Here is a 6,760-nt window from a genome sequence, read left to right on the forward strand (position 1 = left end):
TTTATTTTTTGCACCTTTGTAAAGGTTTCGTTGGTCCTTTTTACCCCACCCAGGTATAAGCTTTTATAGAAACGTCTTATAAAAAAATGAGATAACGTATAATTAAAAATTATATTGAGGTCTTGTAGACTAAACAACAGTGATCACAACCCAAAAAACTAACAACGAAAGAAAATACGTTTGTTATGGATTTTCATACATTTCCGTTCATCTCCCGAACTTCTATGTCTAGTTCTAAACAAGGTGATGGCTGGTTATACATCTTTTGTTCTCTACTTGCAAATATTGTTGTTAAACAATTCTTAACTTTACTTGTTTTTGAGATATAGGGGTTGGACCTTTTTACCAGGGACCTTTTAGCCCCGCTCTACCTTATATAAAATATATAATTATGCATTATTGTGAGTATGCAGTATTATAATTAATTATGCAAATTTCACATAATACTGAACAACGACATTGACATGGATTATAAATTAATTTTGTGAGGTCATGTTTTGTTCACACTCCTACTATTCATTATTGGGATTTAGAACATTATTGTTTTACTTGATATTGATTTAAGCTGAAACAGCTATAGAACTAAATTTATTTTCACAATTCTGAAAAATAAATTTAGATAAATTTGAACCATAAGGGCTATGCTAAGAAAATCCTTAAGATATACGTACAGTAGAACTTTGTTGATGTACATACCTACAAGTCGAATTTTTGCATGATTAATGCTGCAGTTTAGTATATGTAGGTAATGTAATCTAGGAATATATATGTGCATACATAAGGAAGTTTCAATTTGTTAATAAACATTATTTTCGTTGATGCTTATGTATGTACTTCTTATTTTTAATAAATACATTAATCTTCATACATTTGATTATCCGGATTTTTGAGGCTCTACTGTATCTGGTTTACATCTCTTGTTATATCACAATTATTTAGCATCTTTTACGATGTAGTTTATGACCCGATGCGTTATTGTGTGTTTGCATAAACATGTGCGATTTTAATGTCTTGTTTATTATATTTAAAGTGCGCGCAAAAAGAAGCATAATCTAGCAGTATTCTGCTAAATGAGTCAGCGGCCTTGTAAACAGTCGCGACCTGCTCAACTCAATCATTCGCGGGGTTAATTGGGCGAGACAAATTAGCAAACGGTATAATGTGACTACTAGTTGCTCATAATATAAAACCATCTCATATATCATAATATTAATATTATTTAATTTTTTTTAACTTTCTGTAGAAGTGGGCCGAAAATCGAAAATGGAAATTTTTGCATATCTTCACGTTTCAGAGGTTTTTGAACATTTTGGCATATCTCACAAAAAATGGATGTGTGTGTGTGTTTTGTGAGTCCACAATTTTTCGCCCACGCTTTCTGTCGCACTGATTAACCGATTTGAATGGTTCAAAAAACATTCGATTCCTATTGATAGGGAGATGTGCTGATTAGTTTTTGGCAAAGGCAGGTCCAACCGTTACGGAGATATGGAGCAAAGAGTGCAGAAAATAGAAATCGAGTTTTTGACAGAACGGAGTATCCGATTTAAATGATCTAAAGAACATTCAATTTGTAATGATTGCGAGAAGTGGTGATTAGTTTTTGACAAAGGAAGGTCCAGCCGTTTCGGAGATATCGAGCAAAATGTACAAAAAAACTGCAGTTTTTAAGAGAACTAAGCATCTGATTTGAATGGTTCTTTCTGCTTGTGTTGACAAAACAATTGCTATTGGATTTTTTTTTCAAATTTTTTTTTTATTTGTATATCGAAAATTATTCAGATTTTAATTTTAATTGGCTAAAGTTCTAAAGCTCACTTATATACTTTAAATAAATAATTTTATAATTCAGTTTATATAATTCTTATAAATATTAGACAATGTTACAGTATTTATAATAATCTATTTAAAAACATTCAATATTCTTCGAACATTTTGTTTCGGTACGGGAAGTTCCAGCAATTTGCCTCAAGGCACGATGCCATACAGCACTAGGTATTATTATTATTATATTTTTTTTATTAATTAATAAACAGCAATCAAAATTACATAAAAACTATGTATTACTGATTTCTAATTATAATTCTTGAAAATGTTTACAAAGCAACAGAGTTGATAATAATAACGAGCGGATATATTATCGCTAAAAATATTTATGATTGTTTTTTAATACCCAATTAAGCGAATGAAACCCATTGCTAATACAATTACTAAGTAATTACATAATCTATTTTGAATATTTTCGGTTATTAGCAAACCTGCGCAAAATAATTTTCTAATTAAAAGTGTAAACTGTTTCATTTTGTTCTACGCAAATAAATAATATTAAAAACTAGCAAACCCGACGAACTCCGTTTCGCCACCAGATGGTTTCGTGAGAAAGATGAAGAAATTTTTTGTTTGTTTTATATTTTAAAAGGAAAAATTTGATTTTATTATACAATAGTAACAAATTTAGTTTGATTACAAAAATGAAATGTTTTTTAGTTGAACTTCTCTAAGTAAATGAAAGTGAATCCGCAAATTATCCGTTTCATGGAAGTGATCTTTGGTAAACCACATTTTTTGTTTTTTGGTCTGACGTTAACACAAACAAAGCGGATGGTTTCCAACTCGTGAACCGGCAACGTATAACTGCCCATACACCGTAATTAAAATAAAAATTAAAAAACAATGATTTTCTAAATAATCTATTTGAAATTTATCCCGCAAACACTAAGCGATTGGCCTTGCGACATGTTATTGCGAACGCAAGGCGAACTGGATATTGCAATCGTTTGAAGTCAAACGGAAGACCAGTCAGAATCAGTGGTATGTCACCAAATCGCCAGCAATTTTTGATTGAATGGTGAAATTCAGGGCGTGTACATCATTATTCTTTGCGGCAAGAATTGCTCGTTGACTTAACCAAGCATAATTCTGATAATTCTCACTAATGTCATTACTCGAATTTTTAATTACGGTGCGTGAAGTTCCAGCAGCTTGCATTAAGGCACGATGCCATGCACAACTAATTTTCTTAGCTATAAACCTTGCGGAGCCCGAGACCTTTCCAACGAATGCAAAATTGTCGAAATCGGTTCGTGCGTTCTGGAGTTATTTCGTCAGGAAGAAAAACCCGACTTATTTTTATATATATAGAAGATAAACACACTATTTTTTGTTTTCAATTTTAAAATACCGATTGCATTACGCGCCTGCTCAATTGAGTAATTATTATGAATTTTTTAATTGCAATGCATGATTATAAATTTAATTCTTATTATTGCTGCTGATATTAATTCTTGACTGTTCACTTTTTAGTACCTCTTGAATAAAAATAAATCTAGGAGCTTTGTTATTGTATCGGGCTGCTGCAAAATGTCTCTCGAGTTATGTTTTTATTGGAAATAAGATAAAATCAACTGAACGTTAATTATAGAACAATGAGTATATAGGTTTTGTCATGCGAATAACTATATTTCTTGCTTTTCTTTTCAAAAGCTTTTGAGTGCATTGGGAATATACTATGGGCATAGGTTTTAGACAGGAATGTATTGGTAATAAAAAAAATTAAAAATTGTTTTAAAGAATTTAAATGATCATATCGGGCGTTCAATCAACCAAAAAGTTGCTGATGTTCTATAAGAGAAAAGACGCAGATATAAAAAAAATTAAATAAAGTTACAGTTGATCTCAAATTCATAATTATTTTCAAGTTGTAATTGTAAATATAATAATAATAATAAATGGTAGTCTGCCTGAAGGCAGGTCCATGGTGTGAGAGCCACCGCAACAAATGATTTCCTTGCCCTTCATCCCATTACCACTATTCTCTATCCCCATTTTTTTATTTCATGTATTTTCCTTTCCAAACTTTTGTTTCCATGCTTCTTGATCATGTGCTTCGGCTTTCAGTTCCCTGTATTTTCTCTTCTCGCGTAAGTCGTCAATCGTCTGCATTCTTCTTCTTCCCATTCCTTTTGTTTCTTCTATTTTACCCTCAATGTAAATATAACAGTACCTTATCCACTTAACAATTGTTCTTTATTTGATAGTACGATTGAATTATTTATTAGAATTTATCATTAAAATATAGACGGTATGATTTATGTTCAATGTGTTAATAATGATAATGTGTTGTTCTGATTTACAACATATTTTTCTTGCCCTTTTTGCTGAATTAGAAAATAGATTGTCTCTTGCGAATAATACATTAGGAAATAGGAATGTTATTGCAAAAACAGAACTTGTGAAAGTAATTTTGCAAGGTATTGTGAATATAAATCGATTCTTTGAAAAGCGCATACATAGCGTGACTTCTAATACACTTTATAAGTTTTTTATTGGTGGGTTAGGTGTATCCTTATTTAGTGACATTCTCCATAATAAGGAGAATTTTAATTTTGAAAAATACACAATTGGTGATCTTTCTATTCATCCACTGCTACTGTACAAATTTATCATCTTCCAATCATCATCTAAATTTACATGTCCAGTTTTTATTAGGGGTCATGCAGGGTCTTCTCTTCGCCAACCATTCCTAGGTGCCATTACTACGTAAGATATTGCCAATATACAATTGCAAATATTAATCGATGTTTTGAGGTGCGCAGGTAATGCACATAATAAATTTCAAGTTAAAAAAGTATCCTGAATTAGTAACATTCTGTATGATCTATAGCTATGTATTATGTATCGCAAAAATGTTTTTTTTTGGCTGAAACTTCTCCTTCCTTTGTATTTTTTTTAGATGGTAACTCAATGGTTAATCCATCCATATTTGATGATTTTTGTTATTAGAATTATTCTAATAGGGCTGACATTTTATTGGTGCAGCCGAATTAAGGGCTATTTTCACTTGGAAACATATTGTTATCTATATTTCCAAGTGAAAATCGTTGTCACTGCTGCCTGACACAGGCTGCTCGAAGTGGGTATCGAACCCGGGACCTCTGAAACAAGTCCCGCCGCTCTTAACCGCTTACCTACAGGCGAGCCCCGCAAAAATGTTACAGAGAAATTAATTCTGGCAGGCACAAATCGTTGAAAATCAATCTTCTCATTTTATATGTCCAGTTTTCATTAGAGGTCACCTAGGGTCTCTCCGCCAACCGATCCTGGGTTCCATTACTACACATTCTTATTCTTTTATATGATTAAGTTATTGTTGACTGGTGTTATTGTATTATGCCGATGCTGCGTTTGTTTAAGTATGTACTCATTGCAATTCTTTGAAAGACGTTTGTCACGGAGCGTCTGTTTTTCGTTTCGTTCAGAACGTCCAGCAGAGTTTTCCCACGTTTTAATGGTGTGACAGGTATCGCTGTCAACACTTAGGTAACTGTAACTGAAACACTGGCCAGTTGAGTGACTTTTCTTGTTTTCATAGGTAATTGTTAATTGAAATTATAATATACTGCACTTTTTTCATGTAACAGCTAAACAGGATATCAACAATACACGGACGTCTGATCACTGAATTGGCATTCGATATAGACATTCTGTTCGATATAGAAAAAATTTGCTGATGTTTCATAATGGAATAGGCGCAGACACTAAAAAAATCCCTGTTGCTGATTGACTCTTAAATGAAATGCGATTATGTCAGATATTTTATTTAATGGTAAATAATTAGCAATAAATTATTAATCGAAACTTTTTCATTGTGCCTCATTTTATTGTCTTTTACTTCAGTAATGATATTTAACCCTCCGTCGGTCGGCGTGGTCTGGCCAGACTTTTTTCGACTTCAATTTAAAAAAAAAATACTTCTAGTAATCCTATCGACTTGAAATTTTTGACCTTTCCTAAAATTTCATTAGCTGTCGATTAATGAAAAAATCAGGACGAAAAAATGTACAGAAGGATAATTATAAGGATTTTATTTTTTTATACTTCGAATGGTCGGAGTGGTCTGCCTAGACCACCTATACATTTTGTATGAAATATACGCTTTTTGATATATGTATACCAGTATTTTGTCTTTTTTCTGGTATTTTCTATTCAAACTGCATTTTATATATTCTTTGCTATTTGTTGTAACATGAATGTTAGTATTTTCACGACGAGAGTCCATTGAAAACCTACCAAACTTATTGGTCATCGCAAACATTGAAAATCGGATGAGTAATGCGCACATTATCAACAATTTTTCTACCCGTACTGCATTCGAATTTTTTTTGGCAAACCTGTACTGAAATTATATTTTCAACTTGAATTTTACAGCTCATTTCAAAGGCGACGCACCTCATTTCGTTTTCATTTGAATTTCACATTTATTTCGAAGAAGCCGAAAAAGAATAAATCTTGTTTTTCATTGATATAAAACAGAAAAACAAAAATAATAAAAAAAGCAACGATTTTTTTATATTCTTTGATTTTTGTATGTAATAATATATATATATAATTTTTTTTATTATAAGCAAGCTCAACACATGCAAAAGACGGTAAAAAAAGAAAAAATCTATTTACTACTATAATATTAGTTAATATATAAGACACTAAAACACTCATTTATCCCGTAGAAATGCATGTAAAATGAATGGTGGTCCAGCCAGACCACTCCGACCATTCGAAGGTGAAAAAATATCGGACCGGCGGAGGGTTAATAATTTCATTAAGATAATTCGTTCAGTGACGCTTTTATGATGTGTATATATTGTAAAAAGCACCTACGTAATAAATCGTGCCCACTTAATGCATAGGGCGATTATGCCACTACAGGAAATGTAGCATTGTTCTTATCCGCCCAGGTGCAGCAAGTGACATCATTAAATAG

The sequence above is a fragment of the Ctenocephalides felis genome, unplaced genomic scaffold (genome assembly GCF_003426905.1).
Source record: "Ctenocephalides felis isolate EL2017-DRISC unplaced genomic scaffold, ASM342690v1 CF-g0.4_SCAFFOLD_01492, whole genome shotgun sequence".
Taxonomy (NCBI): Eukaryota; Metazoa; Arthropoda; class Insecta; order Siphonaptera; family Pulicidae; genus Ctenocephalides; species Ctenocephalides felis.